The following is a 27631-nucleotide window of genomic DNA, read 5'->3' on the forward strand; positions in this document are numbered from 1 at the left end:
AGGAAGGGGGCCGGCTAGATGTGGGCTGCCCCCAGGGAGGCACACGGAGCCTGGAAGGTGGTTGGGAGCAGTGAGATGGGTGGCTCAGTGCAGGAGCACCATCTACCGAGCCACCACACCCAACCCCTCAGACTGACCACAACCTTGCCATTTGCTAATAGGCAAATTGTATCGATACACAGTGATAGCAGATAAGAACAAGGCAAACACCTCTGTATCTACCAGTCCCAGTGTTCACAGAGTCATGGTACATCTGGCCACTACACAAGATTCACTCTGAAGTTCTCTCTTGAATGTGAGATGTCAGCAGCCCAGACGTTGGAAGCTGAGGACCCCCCGCCGTGGGATGGATAAGACAGGCTGGTGGTATGGCCTCTGTCCATAGTGGCCTCAGGTTCCCTTCCTAGGGACCCTTTGGTGCTCTGAAATCCCCTTTTTTTGTATCCTTTACCCCCTCTGATGACTTCATTTTGGGGCATCGGTGATTGGTCTCTGGTCATTGTGTTGTCCACGTTCTGTCTTGTCAGCATGTGGAATTTCCCAGCCTGTTTCTGCTTGCCTGTCAGACACAGTGGGCCTTGAAGAAACTGTCACAGACATGCTTTTAGAAATTAATAACCCTTGGCGTCGCCCTGGACCATTGTTCTAATGGATATCTACTTTACCTACAAGCCAGTTCCCACAAGCAAACCACTGAATACCATTTCCTAGCCATCAGAAGGGATAGAAGCTGATTTTCTAGGGTAACATCAACTGCTCTACACAGAAAGCAGCCCTTTCTATTCTTGCCACTGTCTGCCTCATTTACTACATACTTTACAACTTTTCCCACAATAATGGATGAGTTGCACACGACGCCTTCATTTTACCGCCCTGATTTGTTCATACAGCAGCGCCATCCTTTGCACCAAATGAAGCAAGTTTCCTGGGGAAGAAGTCTAGGCTGCATATTTAAAGGCTGAATTAAACTGCAGGAGCACAAGAATCCCACAGTTTATGTAAGCAAGTCGAGTGCTTGCATTGCCTCACCTCTGAACACTCGACTCTGCAACTTCTTATTCTTTTAAGATTTTTTTTTCTTTTCCTTTCCTTTTAATTTAATGTGGCTATGATAGACTAACAATTTATTGAAGAGCTTTTTAGAAGGTTGAAGTTCAATTTAGCATGGTACATGGTAGGGTAGCTTGATGCTTTGTTTCCAAAGGATACCAAGAGCTTTTTTCATGATTTAAAAATAAAATTCTCCCCTTCACTTTACTTTACAGGGATAACCTCCTCAAAGTCTAAATCAATCTCTTCACTAAAGTTTCTTCTTCTGCTCTTTCTTTGTGCTTGCGCTACTTTGCTACTGTCTGCAGGCCCATGAGTGCTGGGCTTTGAACAGTGGCCAGTTATCATATCATAGCATGGCTTTGAATGCTGGGGAGGGCAGCAGCAAATATTTAGAAGTGAAAGGCACCAGAACTTTAAAATGGGGAGAAGTGTTAAGCACTGCACCCCAGCACACTGCTGATACCACACATGCTCTCACCTGCTGTCTCTCCAGCTTTCTAAAGCCCTTCTGTTGTTAAAAGCCATCAGAGGTACAATATCAATAGAAGTCAGTCAGCTGAACAGATGGTGCAGAAAAGTTAATTGATCCACTGGGAGAGGGAGCAAGTTGGCCATAGCACAGGGAAATAGTAAGGAATTGCAGATCTATACTCAAATTGCATTAGTTATGAGGGAGGTTTTTTTTCTCCTGGTTGTATATTTCTTATCATCCCGATGCATTTCACAAGCCACATCCAGATAATATTTTGAGGAGTTCGTGCAGAGCTTTGATCCAGTTCCATTTCAGCTACTGTCAACCTACCCCCTTCAGCACCAAAAACATTTTTTTAATCTGAGAGCAAAAAGTTTATTTGCTATCTGTTTTTTTAAAAAAAAAACAAAACAAGTCACGGTGGTACCTTAGAATAGAGTCAGTTCCAGGCAGCACATAAAGTCAAGTCATGCTGAGGGACAGCATTGGGATCAGCACTGGGAAGAACAGCAGTCAAGCTGTGCAGCACACAAAGCAAGATCTGGATTAGTTTGAAGACGCATCAGCTATGCATTCATATGAGGTCTCATTTCAATCTTCACTGATCCTCAGTACAAATGTAACCACGTAAGAGGGCACAGTATTAAGCAGACATGATACTTTCCAAGTGAATTCAGATCTTATCAATCATGAAGACAGAGAAAGGAAGGAATAGGCAGATATTTCACACGCTGCACCCAGTTCTGGGGCAGCAGATTAAAGTTGCATACTGTAGATGCTGGGAAAACAAACAAACAAACAAACAACGCCCCCATCCAGCAGACCTTCAAGAAACCCCCCCAGTGTTAATGTTGCCATTCTCCCAGTCTTTGCAAATATAAGCATACATATTTAGACAAAGGGCTAAGTCCCTGCTCTTCCTCCAAGTCACGTTGTATTGGGCAGCAGAGTTTTAGCTGGCAATTGAGAGGTTCTCAGAAGCATTCTGCCAGCCCGAGACAGATGCTAGAAGAAATGACTCAGCTGAAGGGGTCTGGAAGCTGCCAAGTCAGCTGAAGTCCTTGAAGCTGTTCCTCAGAGAAGTCGTGGGTGCTGTCTATGAGCAGGCACAGTAGCCAAGCATCTGGCTAAAACTCCAATTCACCAGTCTCTTATGCAGATGAAAAGCATCATCACAAGCAGGGGCCTCTGTTACAGCCCAATGCTTCTCCTTGTGAGATCCATGGGAGTCCTAACTTCAGCAGGAGTTGGACTGACTCGAGACCTTATCCAAAACCCACTGGGGTCAATGAAAAAGGAACTGCAACCAGAAGCATAACTGAAAGGGCAACCAGGGTAACAGCCCCAGGCACCACCTTCCTGGTGGGGTGCAAAAGCAGACATGGCTGCAGTGGTGGCTGATCATATTGCCACAGTCAGTGCAGAAGGAGCAGGGGCTGCCCTGGGCAGCATGCAGCTGCCATACTTATGACTACAAGGTCTGAACCAGACCCCTCACTAAGCACCACAGCCCTAAATCACCATCTGAGTTCACTCCAACAGCAAGCAGAGACCAAAGCACAGCCTTAAAAGGAGGCAGCCCAAGAACTCCCTAAAAATAAGGAAAGTTTAGCTTGTTATTTTAGTTCTCTTGGAACTAAGTTACTGATTGCTGTAATTATACTGGCAGGCAGTAGAGTAGGTGTACTATCAGAGATGCTAAGATATTGGAAGGAGGATATATTTGTTGCAAGAAAATTGTGCAATGCAGTATACTGCAGCAGGTGTTGTTGAGAAGCTTAGGTTTAAAATATATGTGCACGCGCACACACACGCTAATCCTGTTCTGATTCAGGATGTACAAAGCCTTCCCTAACCAGGAGCACTGATGGTTTAGTTCCAACAATTGACTTATTAAAATCTAAGGCTAAAAACAAAACAAACAAACAAACAAACCAAAAAAAACGTATCTGGGGGTAGGGGGACACCATTGTAGGTCCTCTCAGAAAATTCCTATATAATATGTAAAGGGAAAACCAACACTTTCCTACAGAAATCTTATTATAAAGGAATGCAAGTCTGATGGAGGTTAGCAGCTCATCAGGCTGGCATACTTACAACACACGACTTTGTCGCCAACAGCACAGGACAGTGATGTGGCTAAAACTACATCTGCCTACTTTTCACTCTCCAGCCTGCATGACCACCTATTTATTTGAAGCTGGACTTACTGGAGGCAGCCTTTGAGCCGTGAGCAAGGCTCACACCACCCTTCCCTGAGCCCATTTGTAGCACCTGACAAAATAGATGGTTGCCTAAAAAAGCAGGTGCCACTGAACCAGTTAGTATCTAAAGGTGCTACAATGCTGTCTGCTACCTGACTTCAGACTAATGACTTCAGACTAACCACCTCTGAACCATACCCCTGGGACCCCTGCTGAACCAGATGGGGCAACTGACAAATGACGCCCAGGAAAAAGCCAACCTATTAAATAGGTACTTTGTGTCGGTCTTTCATCAGTCCCATGGGACGCCCATGCCCCCTACGGGACAGGGAAGTCCGGGTGAGGGTGATCCCCTGCCCTCCATTAATGCTGACTTTGTGAAGGAACATCTTAAGAAGCTGGATACCTTCAAGTCAGCTGGCCCTGGCAATTTTCACCCCAGGGTACTCGAGGAGCTGGCGAGAATCATAGCCCAGCCTCTAGTGCAGAACTTTGAAAACTCTTGGCGCTCTGGTGTAGTGCCCGAAGACTGGAAGAAGGCCAACGTGGCGCCTATCTTCAAGAAAGGGAGGAAAGTGGATCCGGCTAACTATAGGCCCATCAGCCTGACTTCTATCCCAGGGAAGATCTTAGAAAGGTTTATTAAGGAGGCCATCCTTAATGGACTGGCCGACGCCAACATCTTAAGGGATAGCCAGCACGGGTTTGTTGCTGGTAGGTCTTGCTTGACCAATCTCATTTCCTTCTACGACCAGGTGACCTATCACCTGGACAAGGGAGATGAGATTGATGTCATATATCTTGACTTCAAAAAAGCCTTTGACCTGGTTTCCCATAATCACCTCTTGGAGAAACTGGTCAATTGTTGCCTTGGGTCCTCCATGATCCACTGGCTGGAAAATTGGCTCCGTGGTTGGACCCAGAGGGTAGTAATTGATGGAAGTTACTCATCGTGGTGTCTTGTGACCAGTGGGGTCCCCCAGGGCTCTGTCCTTGGACCCATACTGTTCAACATCTTCATTAATGATGTGGACACTGGAGTCAGAAGTGGACTGGCCAAGTTCGCCGATGACACCAAACTTTGGGGCAAAGCATCCACACCAGAAGACAGGCAGGTGATCCAGGCTGACCTGGACAGGCTCAGCAAGTGGGCGGATGAGAATCTGATGGTGTTCAACGCCGATAAATGCAAAGTTCTCCTCCTTGGGAAGAAAAACCCACAGCACTGCCGAGCCTATAAGGATGCTATGTTGGCTAACACTATGGAAGAAAGAGATTTGCGGGTCATCATTGACCACAAGATGAACATGAGCCTGCAGTGCAATGCTGTGGCTAGTAAAGCAACCAAAACGCTGGCTTGCATCTATAGATGCTTCTCAAGCAAATCCTGGGATGTCATTCTCCCCTTGTACTCGTCCTTGGTGAGACCGCAGCTGGAGTACTGCATCCAGTTTTGGGCTCCACAATTCAAAAAAGATGTGGAGAAGCTTGAGAGAGTCCAGAGAAGAGCCACACGCATGATCAGAGGTCAGGGAAGCAGACCCTAGGATGACAGGCTGAGAGCCCTGGGGCTCTTTAGCCTGGAAAAGCGCAGGCTCAGGGGAGATCTGTTGGCCACCTATAAGTGTATCAGGGGTGACCACCAGTATCTGGGGGAACATTTGTTCACTAGAGCGCCCCAAGGGATGACAACTAGGTCGAATGGTCATAAACTACTGCAAGACCGTTTCAGGCTGGACATAAGGAAGAATTTCTTTACTGTCTGAGCCCCCAAGGTCTGGAACAGCCTGCCACCGGAGGTGGTTCAAGCACCTGTCGGGACCCAGGGCAGCGGGCCAGCAGCTCTCCCTGACTCCCACCTGGGCAGATAAGGGTCCGGGGCCTTAGAAGGCCGTTAGGCGGTTACTTGTGACACATGGAGTGGAATTAATTAGGCAGACGCTTATCGGTTGCAAAGCAAGATTGTTTACTCATGTCAAGCTGGTGTAAGACGGAGGTCAGAGATACTTAATTAGTTACAGCTTAGAGATCATCGTTCAGTTATTCTGCAGATATATATATATGGGCCGGCGGTTGGCTTATCGGGCATGCGGAACAAGGGTATGCCAGGGAGGTCGCGGCGGGAAGACGCTGACAACTGATTAAATTGTCAGATTTACTCTAAGGTGTGGGCAGAGTTGTCTTTGACTTTGCGAAAAATGTAAGCGGGTTTTGTTTGTATGACAGCCAATTGTTTTTCGCCACATCATAAATCTAATTAGAATCGCCAATTATCTAGCGGTCTTTGCTAGGGTGTTATCTCACAGGGTTACTCCCTGTTTTCTCTGACCAGTTATAATGATTTATGTACAGCACAGAAGGCTAAGTTTTATTTCATGTTAGTGTTGCAGTTATAAATTTCTTTTTGACATGCGCAGCAAAAAAAAAAAAGCGGTTACTATCATTGTTAACCCTTAGTTAACCTAGTGCAGAAAAAAAACTGTTCTGAATGGTTTTACTTGTTTGTGACATGGTCACTACTTAATTGGGTTGTGACAGCACCTACATTGAACACCTTCAAGAGCAAACTGGATGCTTATCTTGTTGGGATCCTATGACCCCAGCTGACTTCCTGCCCTTTGGGCAGGGGGCTGGACTCGATCTTCCGAGGTCCCTTCCAGCCCTAATGTCTATGAAATCTATGACTGTAATGGGATTCTTTATATCCTCTGCCAACACACTTCATTCCCATACTATAGAAATAGTTACAGCCTATATTAGAAAAATAAAAGTGTTTGCTGGACAACTTCATCAGCCATAAGGCTCTTGTTACAGAATTTCAGAGGTGGGTGGAAAGATTTCTTAGCAGCAATATAAGTAGGGATTTGCAGATGAACCTAAGGGCATTAGGTACTTGCTGTAGTTGTGTGGTGGTATAAAAAAAAAAAAAAATATCTTTACAAAGCCTGTCATGGGCTGCAGAATTCAAGTACTTAATGTTAAAAGTGTTTGTGCATCACCCCCATGAGCAGCCTGTGAAGTATGGTGTTAGGAGTGTATGCAAAAGGAGGGTGGACCCTGCATCTGCTATAAATAAAACTGTTGCTGGAGGGTCTTCTTCAGACAGTCATCACTAAATCATCACTCCAGTGAATAGCACTACACCAAGACTGCAGATTTTAAAGCCCAGAAGATACGATTATAATGATATACTCTGGTGCATACCTAACGCAAGGCACAACCTACTAATTTCTGCATGAAGGTGAACAATTTTCATTTCAATTAGAGAACAGAGTTTAGCAAAGCATCCTTTTAGGCACTTGAACCTGCAAGGAGCAGAAGTAAAAGATTTTGATTCGCTTACTCTTATGAGTCCAACCTTACTCCTTGTCTTCAGCAGACTTGCTGTTGGAAAAAAAAGTTTCTCTTTACTTCTGTGAAATCCTCCATGTACATTTTTAATTAGACTACCAAGTGTGTTGGTGGAGACAAAGACAAGTCATTGTCTTCTTGCAGTCTGGTTTACACTCATTTGGATGCACTTAAATTAAGAGTGCTTGTTCTTATCTAAGCAGTAAGTTTGTGTATAAATACAATTTGTAGGTAGACTGAAATATTCTGGTTTCCTTTCTCCTACCATCTCACCTTGTTTCTTGTGCAAGCTGATTTAGAAGGTCAGTCGCTCAAGTCTCCCATCTAATGGGGAGATGAAATGCAGAGGAGGCAGCACTGACTTTTTAAATTGCAATACTTGCAAGGAGGAAAAGAAAACAAGGTGGGCAGAGCTAGTAATTTCAGCACACAAGACTTTTCCCTGTAAAAGCTTTTAAAAAAAACCAAAACAACAACAACAACAACCAGGATATAGAGGACACCATTTCTGATCCTAGCATGCTTTAGATCAGCATTGCTCAACCTTCTCTGGTTGGCTGCCTATTACTGGATCATTTGTTCAAAATTGTCACAACTTCCTTACAGTGATGGTAATGATGCTCCTATCTTAACTGACATGCATGCATTTGTCTATGAGAGTTCAAGGACCTGACAAAGAATATCAGACCTTTAGGGATGAGAGGTGTAGAAGAGCAGTGTGCATGTTATAGTTAGATAGATAAAATAAACATGCACACTGCTCTTCTACACCTATCTAGCTATAACATGCACACTGCTCTTCCACACCTCTCATCCTTACAGGTCTGATATTTCTTGATCTTTAGGAATCTTGCTTCTCGGTCAGTGGGTTAAGCTCTCAATGGACATCACAAAAGGCAGAGAGGGTTAGTGAATAGCGTTGAAAAATGAATTACAATCTAAAGCACACACACGTATTTATGCATACATGTGCTTTAGATGTATGCATACATATGTGTGTGTGCGCGCGCGCGCGCGCGCGCGCTTTAGATTGCAATCCATTTTTTAATGCTATTCACTAATTCTGACTGCCTTTTCTGATGTCCACTGAGAGCTTAACCTACTGACTGAGAAGCAATGTTCCCGAAGATCAGCATTGCTAGTGGGAGAAGCATTTCATTGACCAAATCCTGGAGCTTCAAGTTGTGATATGCTGAAAGGAGATGGAATAAATTTGGCTGATGCAGCCATCATCATAAAGCTTTAATTGGCCAGACCTATCGATGTCAACTCAAAGCTTACAGTGGGGTCTCAGGGTGGACAGCTTAGCCTTGATTCAAACTGTCTGCTTCAGCTGAGCAGGGAGGTGTAGTCTAGCACCTTGGGCTACTGCAGTCAAATAGCTGCATTTCTGGAATCAAAAGTGAATGTCTGTTCATTTGCTTATCAGTTCAATCTATGTAGCTTAGACTAACCTGTGAAGATTGAATCAATTCAGCCTTGGGCTTTTTGACTGTCTGCATTTAGCTATAAAACACAAATGTTATTCTCATATTTTTAAAATCAGTTTGGTCCTGGGAATACTCTGCTCAGGGACCTAAATTCTAGCCCCAGCTTCAACCCTGATACATTATAGGCACTTTTACATGTGCTTCAGTGGTGGAGGTGAGGTGTGCTTTAATTGAAGTGGCTCCGCGATCCGCTTCAATTAGAAGTACCATGAATCTCCTGTATCAGTGCCCCCATGCTTAAAAATGGTGGTGGGGCACTTGAAGTTCAATGAACTTTACTTCAAGCACCCCCAACATCATTTTTAAGCATGGGGATACTGATTCAAGAGACACAGGAGGCTAGTGAGTGAGGTACTTGCTATGTTCCAACACACTGGAATTTCAGTGCATTAGAGCAGCCTCCACGCTCATGCATAGGTGCTCTATATGACCTCAGCTATGTGACTTTACTGCCCGCTCCCAGTTCTCCTAATTTAACTGTTTACATCAAGTGCCCCTCAGGCCAGGAGTCCCTTTATGCAAAAAACAGTTCTCACAGAGTTGGTTCTAATTTACATTTTGGTAACCGAAAAACAACCTGGCCCTCACTCTTTACCCACAATACATAACTCCATAACACTTGAGAAGGTGTTCTAACAAGGGCTGCATCACTTTCTACTAAATGTTAACTCTACTAAATTACTCTTTCACTGATTTAGCCTTCTCTTTGCCTTCTGACAGACATAGGATGCCTAACAAAATATTATTGATTGCATATGTACTTAGGAAGGCTTAAAGGTAGATGAGGAGTGAATACAGAGACATATCTGTTCTCACACAAGTCTGAACTCTTCTCTTGTCCAGGCATTTGTTTTCAAATATTCAGTGTTGTTCATGTGTACGCACATACCTTTCCTGCAGCAACACTCAAAGGAAGGTGGTCTTCTGGAAGAAGAGGAAGAGAACTGAATTCCATGTATTTGGGGATCTGTTAATCTCCTAAATCAAGAATTGTCCAAAGGGAGGCCACTTGTGTAGAATCAGCATCCTGTCATTACAGAAGGAAAAGAAAAAAAACAACATCAGTATTCCATCCATCTCTCTCTCTCACACACACACAGTCACACAGAGCCAGTCTATGTGAAGAATTACATGGCAATAAATTCTTCTCCTATTGTGTGTGCACACTCAAGAGGAAGAAACAAACTGTTGTTTTCTGACGTGAGCTGCAGTCTCACTTAAAAATATTTTACCTGCCTATATGGTGCTAGGATTGGTATATTTTAATTTGTCAGTAAATTATTTTCTTTAAAACAGAAGCATGAGAAAATGTGCTTTGGGGAGAGAATTGGCAAAAAGTGAAGAAGGTCCAAAAATCAATAGAAAACTATAAAATAACATGGCATTTATTATTAAGTGCAAAGACAAGTACACTTTGTCCAGTGTGCCACTGTCAAACTGAAATGTAGAAAAAGGATAGCAAAAGGAGCAAGGATGACAAATTTGACTTTCATTAGATTAAAATTTTGGCTATATTTGTCTAAACATGGAATACTGACTTTATCCATTTACAGAGCAGGTAGTTACGCACTATGTATGTTTAAATACCCAGGTAGGTGTGGTTGCTTAATCTCAAAACATGCAATCTTGTGAGAACAGGCTTTCAAAAGTGCCTATAATTAGAAAGGTAACTGAAAAGGCTGCACAGTTAGCATCGTCAGTGGTATTTCTGCTTCCAATCAAGGGGGTGAGAATAGCGGGAAAAAGTAAGACGTTACTCTTTACTAATACACATCAAAACAAGGGAAAATATTTTTGGTGAATACTTTGCCAAAAACAGGCAGTTTTGGAATAGGGCAAAACTTTTTTTGTGAACTGGGATCATATCAGGTTACTAGTTTTGGACACACAAAAAAAGGAGTGTGTGGGTGGGGGAGGATTTTGAAAATGTAAAAATAATTTGTTTCACTGTTGTTAGAACACAATGTTTCAACCTCCCTTTTGAAATGTATTTTTGTCTCAAAGTAAAAAAGAAACCTTGAGGCAACTCGAAACAAAGCTCTATTATTTAGGCACCTCTGTTGAGCATCTGCAGCTCCACTGACTTCAAAGGAAGTAGAGGCCTAAAGTCCAACCAAATTGAGTTTAAGAAAAGTTATTAGCCAAACCTCATGTCCGATCAGGGACTCCTCATTTATAGACAGCTAACCTTTTTGTATGTGGGTTAGAGTCACTGAGAGGCTACTGAGAAACAGTTTACAATCATATTCTTTTATGCAGCCAGAAACATGTATACAGGAGGATTAAAATGAATGTTTTAAACTGATGAAACATCTTCAGAAAGAAGTGTAAATGACAAGAGAGAAATTAAACCTCAAGCCTAGAAATCTCCTGTATACTTTTTTCCTCCCACTGTATCCCATTATTTTTTTTAAACTAGAGTAAAGATGAACTTACTCTGTTTTGGCAAGGCTGATTTGCAAACTCTTCTGAGAGAACAGTGTAAGGAGACAAGTAGGAAAGAAAAAATGCTCTGCCATGTTGGGACTTGGAGCAATGGGATTCTGTCTGATGTTTAATATAAATCCATAACAAATGCAACTCCATTCGCTTACTAGTTGCAATGATTTCAACATTGTCAATGGTATTTTCAAGATCTCTGAACAAATGGGCTGCACATTCTGAACTGTCACACGCTGGTATTAACATGTTCTGAATACTATCAATAGGAAAGTTGCCTTCAATATTATTAAATCCACCAGATTGACCAATTAATATTTTTTACAGCCCCTAAGGTCTTGACTCCACATGGAAATTGAATTGGTTAATTTAAATCATTTTGGTTAGGGACAGACATCACACACAAACCAATTTAAGTGATCACAAACTGGTTTAAACCTGTAACAGAACAGAAGTTTAATGCACATAAACCAGTTTCAAAATGGCCAAAACCAGTTTGAGATAAACCTTGTTGAATGTAGTGTCAGACTAAACTGATTTGGCTCAAATCAGTTCATGCAATGTCTGTCCCAGATCCCTTGCTGGAATGGGTAAAAGGACAGAGGCTAGCTGCTCTGGAAGTGTCAGTCAGCAGAGTTCTAAGTTGATCCAGGCAGAAAAAAATTCCTCAAAACCAGTTTTGATAGAAAATGCCCTATGATTATGAGAAAACAGATTGGTTTCATGAAGTCTTATCAAATTTGACAAAACTCCTCTTTGAAAAATAAGTTGGAGATGCATTTTATAACATCTACTTTAAATATTTTTAGACAAAACATTTGTTTATGAGAACTCTTTGAAATGTTTTTATTAAAAACGTTGAAACTAAAATGAAATGCATATACTGTAGTAAAATGACATTTTAATTGACCACTTATTTTTTTGGAATTTTGTCACAAGAAACAGTTCGTGCTTTTTATTTACCCTGATTTAGGATAAAAGATCTGTTTTCTGAACATCTCAGTTGTTGAGTTTACCAACTTGATTGATAATAATAGAAAATCAGATCTGCACTTGTATTTTTAATCTTCATTAAAATGTGGACAGAAAGTTAACATTCCTTTCAGCATTTCAATAAGCATTGCTAATAGGCAACATTTAAATCTTGTTTGGCAGTGTCTGTGGTCTTTGATAATGAAGGACAGCTTTAGAGAAGCGCCCAGCCAGGAATTGATAACAGTGTTTATCTCCTCTAACTCGGTGTTCACCACCTCATTAAGAAAACAACACAGGGACATTACCAGCTACCTGTTGATTCTCCCTTTGTCCGGTCTGCCACAGCATGCACCACAGCCAGCATGTGGTCTGCTAGCTAATGCTGTGTAGACACGCAAGGGATGGCAGAATCCCTGCTTAGCAGGGAGTGGCAAAGGGGAAGCCAGACAGATGCCTGTAGTCTGTGCCAAGCTCCAATCAGGGAGCAGAGGGGAGGGGCCAGTCCTGCTGTGCAGCAGAGCGCCCCACCTAGCTCAGAGAGCATGCCAGGATGCTGGGGATGTCCGATTTAACTTAAACCAGCAAGGGACCTGGGACAGACATTCCATGAACCAGTTTGATCCAAATCTGTTAAGTCTGATACTACATTCAACCAGGTTTATTTCAAACCCATTTCAGCCATTTTCAAACTGGTTTAAGTGCACTGAACATCTGTTCTGTTACAGGTTTAAACCAGTTTGTGATCCCTTAAACTAGTTTATGTGTAATGTCTGTCCCTAGCCTTACAGCCTTGAATATAACATGAATGCCTAGACAAAATTGTTTAAAAGAAATGACAACATACACAAGGCATTTCTTCTCCTCTCTCCCTATCCATTTCCTTGAAGGGAATGTGGCCTTGTTCTTGGTGTTTTGATGCTTTAGTGGAAGCGGAATTTGTGGCAAATCTGCTTAACAGGAATGAATAGATAGCTCTTCTTCCCTTTGTGTAAGCATAGATGCTGGCTCTGTGACATCAGTGTAGCAGGCTGTGAATGAAGCATGACAAAAAATCCTTGCCCATTGCACAGAGAGAATACAGAGGGTGCCCTATCATTTATTATATTGCAAAATAATGTTATATGCTATATAGAGACAAAGAAGCCATTAGGACTTTGAAACCTTCCACATCACATACACCTTCCCCTTTGTATGATTTCCTTCACTACATCGACCCCTTTTTCCATCACTAGTTTGAAGCATTAGAAGGAAACCTTGAGCCATTTTCCAGTAACCTACTTCCTCCCTTTAGACACAAGGGGGGCCCTATTCAGGGTTTACACTGATGTAAATCCTTTATTTCTGTTGAGTTGTTCTCATTTCTCCCCCACCCCCCAGTATAAACAACAGGAGAATCAAGTCCAAGCCCAAAGATTTATATGAAACCTTATGTATGAGTCTATATAGGGAGGCAGGTGTGTAATATAACACATACACAAAAGGTGCAAGTGTTTAACCTTTGCAGATTTTTTCTTCCTTTTTCTACTTCACTTGCTGAGACTTGATACTGTGCCTTGAAACGATTGCATCTCAACTCAAGATAGGACAAAATAGAATGAGTAAAAACCTTCTCTCTAATCACTCTCCAAGTGTTCCAAGCATGAAAAAAAGTTCTAGCCACAGCATTTTTTAAACCAAATAAAACATATGGTTGTCTTCTTTAACAGAACAAACTAAATAAAGATGAAGTCTGTTTCCTCTTGCAAAAGAGCTCTTCCTAAGCACCTACAGAAAGTAGGAATAACACAACACAATGGTGTTTCTTTGTTCAAACTTCAACCAAGGTTCACAGTGAAAAAAAAGAGTTTGCTTAGCAAGAGCGCAGATGGAGAGGATTGCTACTCCCCCTTAGTTATTCTTTGCTCTCCCTGCTGCTGGAGACTAGGTTCTAGTTGTCAGTCATGATTAGTTACCTAACTAAGCTCCCAAGTCACAGGTGGCTGCTCTCCTCTCCAGTCCCAGCAGCAGCAAAGGTCATTTCTAGCTTCCCAAAACATTTTAACATAAGCTTCACACCCTCACTGCACCAGGCAAAAAGCAAGATCCTGCCAGCATGATACCAGCAAAGAAACATGCAAGAAACATGGAGGACTACAATTAACCCAGTATTACTCATGCAATACCCTGATTGCATTATGATGGCAGACAGTACTACCTGCAGCTGTCAACACAATGCTGGGTGGTGGGAAATAACTTAGCAACCTCTATGGTGCCAATGGCTTTGGAGATGAAGCAACTTTGGGGGGAGGTACGAGTCTTTATCCCTGGTGGAAGAAACGCTACCGAATGGCAGATGCCATGGCAGAATGGACTGGGCTCTCCTGCCTTGGTTGGCAACCAGTCTATGAGTGGAGCCCTGAAAGGCAGATGGAGTTAAGATCTTCTTCACAACAGCAGCTCCTGCAGTCAAGCTGGCTCCAAATGTACTAGTCTCTACCTTTCCTTTGGGATTAGCCAGCTAGCCTGAGAGGGGGTCATTGATATATGGGCAACTCAAGTTCCTCCATATAAACTGCCCAGGGACACAAGAGCCATAACTGAGTGCACATTCAGCAGGACAATGCGAAGACAAAATGCCTTGGATGCCCCTGCCCCACTAGGTTATATTTTACTATGGTTCTCTCCAAGGGAAAATGGTAGGGGAAGCAGTGGTGAAATCAACTTCTCCCAGAATTCTGTGCAGTGATGAGCATCTCTTACAAATTCAGAATTCAGACTGCTGCGCTGATGCAATGAGCTATAAAGGAGCACTCCTGGGTTTAAATATTAATTGCTTTGATAAACACGGAACAAATTGACCACAAGATGAAGGATGAATATGCAACAAAACAAACCAAGGCCTAACAAAACAAGGAATCAAGCATATGGGCTCCCCACTCTGCCTAGAAGACATTGTTCAGCCTCTTTAACATCATTTAATTTATTGGTGCCCTAAAGCATATCCATCTGAACAATGAGCTTTATGCCAGTTACTGGAGGAGATGTGCAACTGGGATATTTCTGCCTAGGGGGTATTTTTTTTTTTAAAAAGGTTTCTATTCTGAACTGGAATTAAAACAAAGCATCTTTTGAAATTAACATTTTCATTCGGAGTCAACTGAAATGCTCTTTCACAATTCAAATTTGTTTTCCATTACAGCTTACATTATTATTTAAAAAAAAAAAAAAAAAAAAAAAAATTCTACGTGAAGAGTTGAAAAGGTTGGATCCAAATGTTTCAATATTAAATGCCTTGTTTAGGGTTCTATTAGATGAAGTTTCACTGAGAGGGAAAATTTTTATTTCTACAAAATGTTTTTCAAAGGAAAAAACATTGTGTCCGATCATTTTAAACTACCCTTCTAACATGCTTCCTACATGGTGTTCTAATGCTTAATTCATGTAGAGTTTTAAGGCCTTTTAAGACTCTGGGGTTTTTCCATTTTCATTCAATACTATCGAAGTCTTGTCTGGAATAATGTTTGAACATGTCCCGCAGTGAAAAAATTCTTTTTTCAGTTAGGGCTCTTGACTTAGGCTTTCTTTCACCAAAGGAATGTGCAACTCAGGGCTGTCTTAATAAGCTTTCCTATGTATAAAAGCTTTAACTTCTTGCAACCTAAAGAAGAAGAGAAGAGAAAAAAGGCAAGGAAAAGAAAGGTGGAAAATATTGGACCCGGTCCTGGAAGAAATTTCAACCCATAGGACATGAGTGTGAAGGGAGATTTACAAGTTTCATCCCAACACAAGTAGGATTCTGTTTGTCAAGGTTAGCTGACAAGCACAAAAATGGAGTAGCAATCAGTTTGTCTCTAAGAAGGTCGACTGTCCCTTTGAGATGATGGAACTTTTTTTTATCATCCAACTTTTAAAGTATCTACACAGAGCAAGACATGCTCTTAAAATTTCAAATTAAGTATTATTTTAAAGGTTAAGAGGATACACGCACTATAATATATATAATTTGAAGTGAAAATAAAGCAAGTGGTTGGCTAAACATTTTTTCCAAAGAGGCCATGCTACCTAGAAGAAGTTAGATTGAAGTATTCCAAGCCTTTTTACTCTTGCAAATAAATATTTAAACATGGAGACCACTGCTTGCACAACTAGTCTAATCAATGTGATAACCATTGATTGAAATCAGTGGAATAGTGCCCAGACATATTTTATATCAGGCAACTGACTGGTGCTCTCTGTGTATGGGGCAGGGGTCTCCGTGTGTATAAAACTGAGATTTGTACCAATTGGCAGCCTGATGAAACAAGCCTGGGAATTTTTCCACCAAATTTCAATTATTTCTACCTGAAATCTTGGCTTCATAGAAGACAAAGTCAAAACTAGCATGGATTTGACTGCAACCAGGATTTCATCCTTTGGATAAGTTTCCTAGAAGTAAAATGACAGCCTTAAAATATCCTCAAAGCTTTCAGCAGAGGTTTTTCTTCAAAATATACCAGCTGACAACTTCTTGGTGGCCATTGGTATGGTTTTGTGGTATAATTTTATTCCCATTAACCATAAGAAAAAAAAATACAACAAATAAAACTATACAAAGGAGTAGGGGTGTGCAAAGCAGACAGTATTTGATTTGGATTTGGCTGGATTCAGGGGACAGTGATTTCATGTTTCAGATCACTGTCCTGATTTGATTAGGCCGAATCTAAACCTGAAGATTCAATTTCAATTCGGAGAATCAGCGATTTGGACATAGAAACAGCTTTATATGCTTTTTCTACATACCTTGATGTACCAGGCACAACTCGTGAATGCTGAGCTGGTGGGGTGGATGGGGCATCTCACAGGAGCACGGGGGGCTCTCCAGTGCGCTCAGTGGCAGACCTATAAGTGAACGGCAAAAAGCATAACAAAAATGCATAGCATCTTCAATGCCTTGTTTCTCTATTATTGTTCAAGACATTCACTAGCACAAGAAAGTTACCCTGTGGGCAGGCAAGAGTTCAAGAAGGCACCACTTAAGAGAAGTAACAGAATCTAAGGGAAAAATTACAGGACTCCAGAGACCTCATGCATATTCTCAGCTCTGCTACAGACCCACCGGGTCAACTGACCCAAGTTATTTCACTTCTCTCTGCTTCAGTTTCCCCAGCTATAACAAAGAAAAAGATTGTGACTCCCTTTGGAAAATGGAAAAGTGCTATATAAAAGGTAGGGATCATGATAAAGCGCTACTTATTCTAAGGCATCTCATCATGGACTTCTGCACATGAGTGAACCAAGCCGTGATGAGTTCACCACCTGCATTCCCTCAGGTTTGTTCCTCATTCTTCATATTTCCCAAAGAATAACAGTCCAGTGAAAGTAAAGGATGAGAGGAAAGTGTCACATTCCTTAGAAGTCCTAGAGTCTATATTCTCCTCTCCATATTTTAGCTGTTCATTTTTATTAACACTGTCCAAATACAGCTTTCCAATCTTCCTCTAAACACAGCTTTGAAATATGTGAACTATTTTATCACTGCTAAGTATACAGTACAAGGACCTACCTACCTCCTGTTGCTTCTCACGTTCAGTGGCTTAAAAGCAATGAAAAACTGTTTCTGACTATTTTAAGTGTAGCAACATAGCTAAAATTGGATTATACTGGCTCCCAAAAAAGTGATATCTGGTATCGGCCTCCAGCGAAGCTATTTACATGCTTTTGTACTTTCAGGAACAGGGCTTACAACCAAATACATGCGCATATAATTTAAATAGACTGCAATCATAACCTCATGTACAAATGGTATGTTAGGAGCAACCAACAGGTGACACCAAGGTGTGGGGAGCAGTAGATACGCTGGAGGGTAGGGCTAGGATTAAGAGAGACCTCAACAAATTGGAGGATTGGACCAAAAGAAATCTCATGAGGTTCAACAATGACAAGTGCAAAGTCCTGCATTTAGTACAGAACAGTCCCATGCTCCGGTACAGGTTGGGGACTGACTGGTTGGGCAGCATGCGGGCCAGGAGCGATCCGGGGTGCTTTTTTCGTGCCGCGGGCTGTGGCCAGCAGCCCAGACACACTGGGGTGGAGAAAACAGGAGTCATGCTAGAATTAGGCATGGACGCTTAGCGGTTGATTTAAGATTATTTTACTTACACCGAAGATGGTCATGGTGCAGGCAGGAAAACTTGCTTGAGTTGCAGTTACAAAAAAAAAACCTCGAACCTGCAGAACGTAGGGGTATGTTGCAATGGAGTTTCAGCGATGGGAGATGAACAAAAACCTCAGGAGTACGTCGCAATGGGGTTTCGGCGACAGGAAGAAAAGAACTGCAGGACTCGAACCCCAGGTAGAGCTCTGGATTCACTCACATGAATTTTGCTAGGCTCCGTGGAACTTTGCACGCAGCGAAGGGTACATCGAGGGATCAGGCAGCGACGGGGAGAGGCGAGAGGTTGATCAGACCTCCATTGCCTTCTTGAAATTCGCTGGGTCCAAAAGGCTCCGCAGCGCTTAGAGATCTTCACAAGACATGAAATCTCCTCCTCCTGGTGTTCATGGAGTCCTCCAACTTGGGTGGAAACCACTCAAGCTTTTTATACGGCTAGCAAGCCAATCACTAGCCGCCACTTGTGAATAATTTAGAAACAGCCAACAGTGGTGGACACATTTGAATACAAATGGCTGGAACTCTTTGGACCGAGCATTTCTTAGATGCAAAAGAAATGCACCATGCAAACAAAGCTACAAATTGGCGGGAAATTCTCCCTTGCACCGGGGTTTTCCTCTGCAGCAGAAAACTCCACCGTGCAAAGAAGCTGTAATTTAGTGGGAAAAATAATTTAGCAGTGCCAAAGCACACACAAAACAAAAATCACAACTTTGGGTTGTGACAGGCAGCAGCTCTGCAGAAAAGGACTTGGGGGTTACAATGGACAAGAAGCTGAGTATGAGCCAGAAAGTGTGCCTTTGTTGCCAAGAAGGCTAATGGCACACTGGGCTGCATAGGTAGAAGTGCTGCCAGCAGATTGAGGGAAGTGATTCTTCCCTCAATCTCAGCACTGGTGAGGTCACATCTGGAGTAGTGTGTCCAGTTTTGCTCCCATCCCCCGGCTACAGAAAGGATGTGGAACAATTGGAGAGAGCCCAGCAGAGGGTAATGAAAAGAGTTAGGGGGCTGGGGCACATCCCTGAGCCTCTCCCTATAAGTGAAGTGGTCTTATTTCATCTGGAGAAGGGCAGAGTGAGAGGAGATTTAATAGCAGCCTTCAACTCCCAGAAGGGTGGTTGCAAAGAGGCTGGAGCTGGACTGTTCTCAGCAGTGGAAGATGACAGAACAAGAAGCAATGGTTTCAAGTTGCAACAAGGGAATTTGAGGTTAGATATTAGGAAAAACTATTTCACAAGGAGGGTAGTAAAGCACTGGAACAGGCTACACAGAGATGTTGTGGTCTCTGCATCCTTGGAGGTTTTTAAGACCTGGATATACAAAGACTTGGGTAGGATGATTTAGTTGGGGCTGGTCCTGCTTTGAGCAAGGGGTTGAACTAAATGACTTCCTGAGGTCCCTCCCAACCCTAATTTTCGATGATTCTATGAAATGGCTGGGAAACAAGCTAACTGGGTCATGCATTCGATGCAAACAGGCAGACGACGTGCACAGTACATCTACTCTCGTGTATGCCCTGCCATTCACGTCAGTGTTTCAAAATTAGGCACCTCTTGCACTCCATACTTTGGTACAGATCTTCAAAAGCTCACAGCATTCTCATTTAAGCATCAAGCAGCTCTAATTTGGGCAACTAAATAAGATGCATTTGCTTTGCAAAAAAAAAAAACAACCAACAAAAAACAAGCACTTAGCATATAAGCTTCCTTAAAGAACAAAAGGGTCTACTGGAAGGGACGCAGAGCTGACAGCCTGTTTTTTTTCCCATTACTTTGTCGTCAGCTCAAGGGTTTTGGAGTGACATGCTGATACTCTTTATATAACTGGCCTTCAGACTTCACCAGACAGAAATCATTAAACAAACATTGCATTTAGCAACCAAATCATTCTGTACCCATTAAAATACTTACTCAAGCTGTATGTTGAATAAGCATCTCCTTTATAGAAAAGCTCCACAGAAGCTTATAATCTAAATGCCCTGTGAAATGAGATCTTCATTCCCTGACTTTTCCTCACTCCTTAAAAAGTATGGCATGGGCTCAGCCTAAGAGAGGTGCATGAATGTCCTCCAAGCATCTCCCTCAAATGCTTCAGCATAAAGAAACATCAGGGGAGGAGTCTTCAGCGGGCCAGACAGCAGAGATTTCAGGCAGCCATGAGGACTGAAGGGCAGCTCAAGGAGACAACTCTTAGATGGGCTCTGTCATCTGCACTGGTGTCTCTCTCGGCCCATAAGGAAGCCCAAGATCAGAAAAGCACAGCGATTGCTCTACATCACCACAGACCCTGGTTTCCCCTTGGTTATGTGCTTTATGCTGTCTTTGTAAGAGGTGCAGCACTGAATCAAACCCCTGGGCTCAGAGAGAACCAAGTTGGTGAAGCCTACAAAGCCATTCAATAACAGAATACACCATATGCTATTACAATCTACGGGGTGGCTCCAAAACCCATTTAAAAAGGTGGCAGTAAGGAAAAGATTATATTTCTAGAGGGTATTCCCAAATAGGGTTGAATCTGAAAGTCGAACACATGAGAGCCATGCAGTTTGGATAGCCATGATCATACTGTAACTTTATTTCGTCTTTTAAAACGATCTCTAACAGGAAAGCAATTTTGGCTAGTTCCACCAGTAGTCAATAAAGAAAGATTTTACTGTGCTATTGGAGGAGAACAATAGAAACTTTCATCACCATTATGTGTACGCAAACAGACCACGTATGCTGCATAAGCTATCAGAAAGTGAAGGACATAACTTGAAACAGTAAGGCTAGCGCAAACTAGAATAAACTGGCTTTTATCAGCTCTAAGTTACTCAGTAAGGGAAATTTAAATTAGCAGCAAGTGGTGTTTGTTGACTGGTGAAGCTGTTGCTGTGATGATATCCTCATGTTTCCCATATAATGCTTTGTGTAATTTGAGAAGCGTAACAGGCAATCTCCCTGCGGGGCAGTTGTCCATTCAGAATGCATTCTTTAATAAATCAAGTCTTTAAACTTATGTTGTGGTTCGTCTGAGCCTCCACCCAACGAACCCGGGGACTTAGATTTTTCCCCAACACTATAAACAATGCTGAAAAACATTTCTACTTAAAATCAGCCACTGCCCACACTGCGATTCCTGGACTATTTGCTGGGACAAAAGCCATCACAAGAAACAAAGAACGATAAGGAATTGAACTTGATTGATTGTGTACATTATAAGAATGAGAGGATGATTTGGTAGCTGAAGCTGTGCATTTGGGCCCACAATAGCTGGGCTCATTTCCTAATCCAGCCAGTGACCTCCTGTTTTACTAAACCAATTTAGTTAGCATCTGATCCAAAGTATCTTACCAACATACCTCACCTTTGATGCACTGTTAGCCTCAAATAAGACTACTAATATGTTTAGTGTTAAACACATGCTTAAACACCTTTCTAAATTGAGGTCCTTAAGTGCTCTATGCCTCAGTTTCCCATGGTTGATGCAATAAGCCACCCTGCTGTGTGCACGCTCTGTATGAACTAACTGCTTCCCTGCAGTGCTAAGTGAGCACCCTGAGCTGCTCTCTCTCATGGACATGCTCATTAGCCCATGCTCAGGGCCACTCAGAAGAGGCTTAGCTGCCTCATTTCCAGCATTTGGCATGTGTGGGTCGGGGGTTTCACGCTTTCCACGCATGCTCCTCAAAAACTAACAGCACGGAAATAAAAAAGGCATATCCTGTGCCTGTTGTGGCCCCAGTTATGAAAGCTCAAATGCACACATGATTTCACTGGTGCTACTTATCCCATTGATCCCAATACTACTACAACCAAGCATATACATAATTCATTGGAGGATCTGTGCAAGAAAAGATCTGTGTCTAAGACTCTTAGATGTTAAGGCTAGACCTCCAAAATAATAGAGATCAAATATTTTTTACACAATCATTTTGGCCTCAGCCCCATGACTTACAGTTGAAATACAGGGCCAAAGGTCTGCTTCTTTCCAAGACCTGATGAAGGGTGATTTGGGCTCAAAAGGTTGTCACATCTCTCTGCCAGCTACACAGATGGTTTAATAAAAGATACCACAATTCAGACATTTCCTGGACTGAAATAGCTACAGTAAGACTGCAGCCCTATTAGTTGTACTATAGAATTTATTTCCCCAAGGTGTGCAGTCCTGATTTGAAAACAGGAACTGGTGAAGAACACACTGCACCTCCAGGTGAATGGCAACCTAGCCCCTTCGATAAAAAACACATTATTTCTCATCTTGAACCTATATTTTTTGCTCAGTAAAAAGCAATCTGTTTTCAGGAAACCCACAAAGACACTTATGGAACACAGTCAAATCACCTCTTAAGGTTGTCTCCAGCAAACTAAACAGACTGAACTTCTTCTGTCAGTCATTATTTTGAAAGATTTCCCAGATCTCACATCACTCTTAATTTTTCTTCTGTCTTTTCCAGCATTTCAGTATAGACACCAGAACTAGACATTTCATTCTAGTAATGGGCTTTCATGAATTGTATACTATGTCCATGCACCTGCTTATCTTCTTAGGATAATATTTGGAGAGCAGGAAGCATCTCTTACTATAGGTTTGGACAATGTGTCTTGACCTCAACTGGGTCCTCCAGATGCTAGTGTACTAAGTCACATAATATGAGGAGTCACCCCAAGGTAGCTGATCACCTGAATTAAGACAGAAGACATTTCTGCATAGCTCTTGAGGAAGCAGAACTTGAATTAAATTTTTGAAATGAGATGAATCAATTGCAACTTTGAGAGAAAGCACCAGATATAAAACTCCTGAAGGATATGAAGATCCCACAGGCATTTAGAAACCAAGCCTATTTGCAGCATGCAATCATCTCAAAATAATGTCAAATACCAGTTCCAGCTACAAAAAAGGCTTAAAGTAGATGGGAAGTTTTGTATTTCCCTGGTGCTGAAAAAGAAGATTAAAGTAAAGGTCTGAACTCATGGAAACTGAATGCCAACGTTTTTAATGGGTCATCTTATTATTATTGCAAACAGTATCTTCAACGATCAAGCTAGGAAAAATAAGAGCAGGTATTTCTGCAAATTGAGAGTGAATGACTAGCGCTTTCAATAGAATTGTAAATAGTTTCTACAGTGCATTTATAACCGTGTCAACAATAAAACCACAAACTAAGAATGATCTAGGCTTCAAATTTGGCATTCCTATCTGCAAAATCTTAATGCAACGAATATCTAAAACAACCGCATATTTTGCACTGATGTGTTTTCCCGAGTTGAAAGGGAACCTCTCTGGCTGTATTCACTATTATCATCTGCATAAGAAATGTTTCCACAGTCATTTAAAACAGCCATGAACAAACACATTTAGACCCCTAATATGCTTATTTTGAGGTCTGATATGAAGATTTGGAATGGCAATACTGAAAGTAACAGTGAACATCATAACAAGCCCTTGAAAGAAATGGCCTTCCGAATGAATTTTTCTTAGCCATGCAGCATAGAATATTTCCCAGTGGTAGTGGATATTCAGAGACAAGAAGAATAGGACTTGATTGGTTCTTTCCTTCAGCTTAAGAAATTATGCACCACATAGAACATGAGTCTAAAACAAGGAATTAGCAAGAGCATTTTGCTTTCCTTGAACCTCGACAATAGCTCAATGCCTTTGAAAATGAAAGCACTGTCAGAGCCAGTTCTAAAGCTCATTAAAGTCAGTGAAAAGACTCTGTCCAGTGACTTAAGTAGGCTTTGAATACACCCCTTTTCTAGGACTACACCTACTGTAGAACGTGGAGTATGATCCAAGTGTACATGATAAGCAGAGTCAGTGGTATAGCATTTGGAAGGGAGTCCCAGGATTATCTGAAAGTCTGGATCTACAGTGTGCACATAACAGGCACTACAGAAGCTTGGATGCACAGAAACCTGGGCACAGAACCACATATCTGCAAGTGCAAAAACATGCCAGACAAACTGGAAGCCATTCCAGAAAGTCAGTCCCTGTACATCATATTTCTAACCCCACTTGGTAGCATTATGAATAGTGCCATTAAGGCAACAGGCAGTGAAGCAGACTTCCTGCCTGTACTGAAGCAGTGCCAACAGCTGCCATCTTAAGTAAGTCCTAGGGACACTTTCTCTGATGGAGGAAACAGTGGCAGAACTCCAGTGAGCCCCCAGAGGGGCTGGAAGTGTGTCTGAGGCTGCCAATTCAAACTTGAAAAATCAATTGTAGAAGACCTTGGCTAGGCACCTGTTGCCTCACCTGTTTGCTCTGACTGCCATTTGCTTTGATAGGACTTTGCATGCACTTGGCTGCGATCCTTTGAAATATTCCTCATAAAGCTGTCTTTTAAAGTGTAGCTGTGCGAGAAGTATAATAATTTAAACTTTTGTTTGTTCAAAGGCATAATGCAAGCGCCACATTAAAGCCACTAAAGAAATACACTTCTGAATTGTAATGATTCACTCTACAAATTAACCTGAACAAACTGCAGCTAAGGAGAGGAACCAAAAAAAAGTGTTCCCAGTTGGAGGAGCCAAGCACTGATACTGAAGCAAACCAACACTTGCAGGTATCGTTAGCTAACAGGCCTGTACGAAATGGGTCGTATTTGCTTCAGATTCGGCTGATTTGGGGACAGTGATTCGAATCACTGTCCTGATTTGATTCAGCCCAATCTGAGTCATCCAGGTCAGGCCCATCCCCTGCCCACTCACCCAGCCCAGCAATGGCTGCCCTGCCCCAGCCAGCTCCCAGCACCTGGGGGAAAAAAAGCCCTGGCTTCGCAGCTGCTGGGGGGGGGGGCCCTCCCCTCTGCCCCCACTCACTGCATGGGGGGGGCTCTCCCATCCTCCCTTAGCCCCTTCACGGGTGCCCCACACAGGCCAGCCCCCCCAAAGATACCCAGGACTCATCTCGCTCCTGCTGGTGGGGGGTGATCCCCGCTGCCCCAAGCCATGTGGGGGGCTCTGCACAAGCCCCCAAGGCCCAGAGGCTGTACCAGGAATGATGAGTCCTGGGGCTTTTCTCCGCTTTTTCTTTTCTTATAGGGCAGAGACCTGGGGGGGGGGGGGGGGTGGCTCATACAGAGTCCCCCAGGCAGCATGGGAAGTGGGTACATGCAGACATTACATTTAGATTGGCCTAACTGGGGTTAGATTAAGCTAAATGACCATCTGCGCAGACATTAGAGGAGATTCAGTTGGATTAAAAAATACCAGGCCCTATCTGAACTAGTTCACTTGTGGAGGTGAACCAACTTAGATCTGGAATGGCTTAGTTGTGTCTACTGAATGTCTGCTCATGTTTGGAGCACAGTCCCAGGGCTGGTAAAGCTCAGCTACTCTTCCCTGCTCTTCCCACCTGCCTCTCAACTCTGACTAGGCTGTTTTTAGTTCCCCAATCCCCCCACCCCTGGAACTACAACCCCACACAGACACATCAACACCCCTCCCCACAGCAGGGTGTCTGTCCTTCCCTCTCCCCTCCCTCCACCTGCTAGGCCCTCTATCCACCCCAAATTACCTACATGGAATTCCTGGCACCAGCCAAGGTGTGCGCTTGCTGCTCCCGATCTATCACGGCATAGCTTAACAGTAAGATACATGAGCCTAGACCAGGTGCAAATGTCTGCACAAACCTGAAGGTGCAACCCTGTCTTGCCTTCTGCCTGACTTCAGACTAACACAGCTAACTACCTCACTTTTCTAGACACAGAAGGAGGTTTGCCGCACCTGCCAGGCTGAATTCTCCAGGCTTAGGCAGCTGTACTTCAAACCATTCCATTTCCCATACCACACACACAAGTCAGGTCAGGTTTCTGTCAACCAGTCCTACTCTGGGTTAATGCCTTGACAAGGTACCCAACAAACAAGTCCAACAACATTCAAGGCAAGCTGTGGTGTTCAGCTCCTCTAAAAATCTATTCTGCTGCCTTTGTGAACATTGGGGATTTGTACACAGACCCCATGTGCATGCATGCATATCCATGCAGGCATGCATGCATGAGTGCATGTGTATGTCCCTGCTTAACATCAGCTTTGTTCTCCTGGAGTGTCTCTTCCTGAATGTCAAGAAAGCACCTTGTCCCTTCCAAAGCAAATCATAACAACAATAACTAAAGAAATCAAGCCTAAAAATTGGGGAATTTTACAACCTTCATTTAGGTAATCTAATTAAGAGCATATGGATAAGGAGGAAAAAATGTTTAAAAAAAATTGCACTACCAACCCCAAAAGGGAAAGTAACTACTGTAAAAGGTTAAAGGTGGTATTTTTATACTCAACAACAAGATGAAGTGTGGACATGCTGGAGAACGAACATGAGAGCCAGAAGTCTTACCACTTCAGTACCAACGTGCCCTTTAACATTTTCAATGTTTAGGACTTTTGTGCCTGCCTAGAAAGATAGGGTGTGAATTAACAGCAAACCAACTACTTATGGACAATTTGAAAGAGCTCCATCATGGGTTCTATGCAGCTCAGCTCAATTGAAAACAAAGCAAAAATTATTTAATCCCACCCCCCAAACTCAACTAACAAAAAAACCCCAAGTCCCTACTGTAAAAGTAGTGCTTGGAAATAAATGTTGAGGTTAAGCAGAACCATAACAATTCTAGAGGATCTCTGGAGTTAGCTGCATTGCATTGAGCTGAACTTAAAAGTATGCTACAAGTGTTCATATACAAAGTTATTGCAGATTTGTACACAGTTTACCAGTGCACGAATAGACCGTGGCAAAGAAATCCTCAATCTGCTTCTTATGATCTCTCTCCACCTCAAGTAATGTTTTGTTTAAACACCACAAGGACCATGAGCACCCATCATAAATGCTGAAGAATAAATATGTTTTTTTTCAGGTACCAGTTACTGTGCTGGAAAACAAAAAGGAGAAAAAGATAAGAAAAGAGAGAAGAATAGGAGGGCAGCAGATACAGGCTAAGGTTGAGGCCCAAACTGATCAGGTACATGCCAAGCTAGTCAAAGCTAACCAGGATCTCCAGTCCTAAGATTCAAAGGAAAATCACTGTAATTTATTTTCACAAAACAGAAAGAGGTCCTGCCATTTAATGTCCAAACACAAATACAACCAAACTTCCTTCAGTCTGAATCCCAACAGCAGTATTATAAATTGTGCCTCACCTTGACAAAGTATTTGCAGAGCAATCAACAGCAAACACTTGAGGGCTTCTCTCCTGCAGACTGCTGCACTCAAGCCCCAGCTCCAAACACAGCAAACTACTTCAATTAATTAAATCCCCCACACCTGGTTCAAATCACTTCTCGGGGCCCCCAGAGGGAACACCTGTGGCCATTATTCTAACCCAAGGAAGAAGTTTAACTCCTTCCCTGCCAATTTCTGAGGATGGAGAATGGTTTCTTTATTACTAGTTGGGATGAAGTCTAGGGAAGAAAAAACATTCGTGGATTTCAAGGATTTTAAATAAACTGTGTGTTTCAATATAAGGCCCATCATGGATGCTGAAAATAAAAAAGGGAATCCCAGGTTAGGAGTGCTAATGGCGTGGAAGTAGCTGTTGACA

General features: G+C 42.6%; 1 long non-coding RNA gene across 2 annotated transcripts in view; it reads right to left on the reverse strand.

Moving 5' to 3' along the window:
• Positions 1-27338, reverse strand: part of LOC132245509 (uncharacterized) — a 49326-nt gene extending 21988 nt beyond the window's left edge. Inside the window, exons 1-3 of one of the 2 annotated variants that reach the window (XR_009457239.1) lie at positions 27231-27338; positions 16743-16841; positions 9460-9597 (exon numbers count right to left, since the gene is read on the reverse strand). This is a non-coding gene — a long non-coding RNA (uncharacterized LOC132245509). Of the gene's footprint in view, positions 1-9459; positions 9598-16742; positions 16842-25618; positions 25678-27230 lie in introns of those variants that run through there. The other variant, XR_009457240.1, reaches the window with a different exon arrangement.
• Positions 27339-27631: the final 293 nt, after the last annotated feature.

This window comes from Alligator mississippiensis, chromosome 15 (genome assembly GCF_030867095.1).
Source record: "Alligator mississippiensis isolate rAllMis1 chromosome 15, rAllMis1, whole genome shotgun sequence".
In the NCBI taxonomy this organism is placed as follows: domain Eukaryota; kingdom Metazoa; phylum Chordata; order Crocodylia; family Alligatoridae; genus Alligator; species Alligator mississippiensis.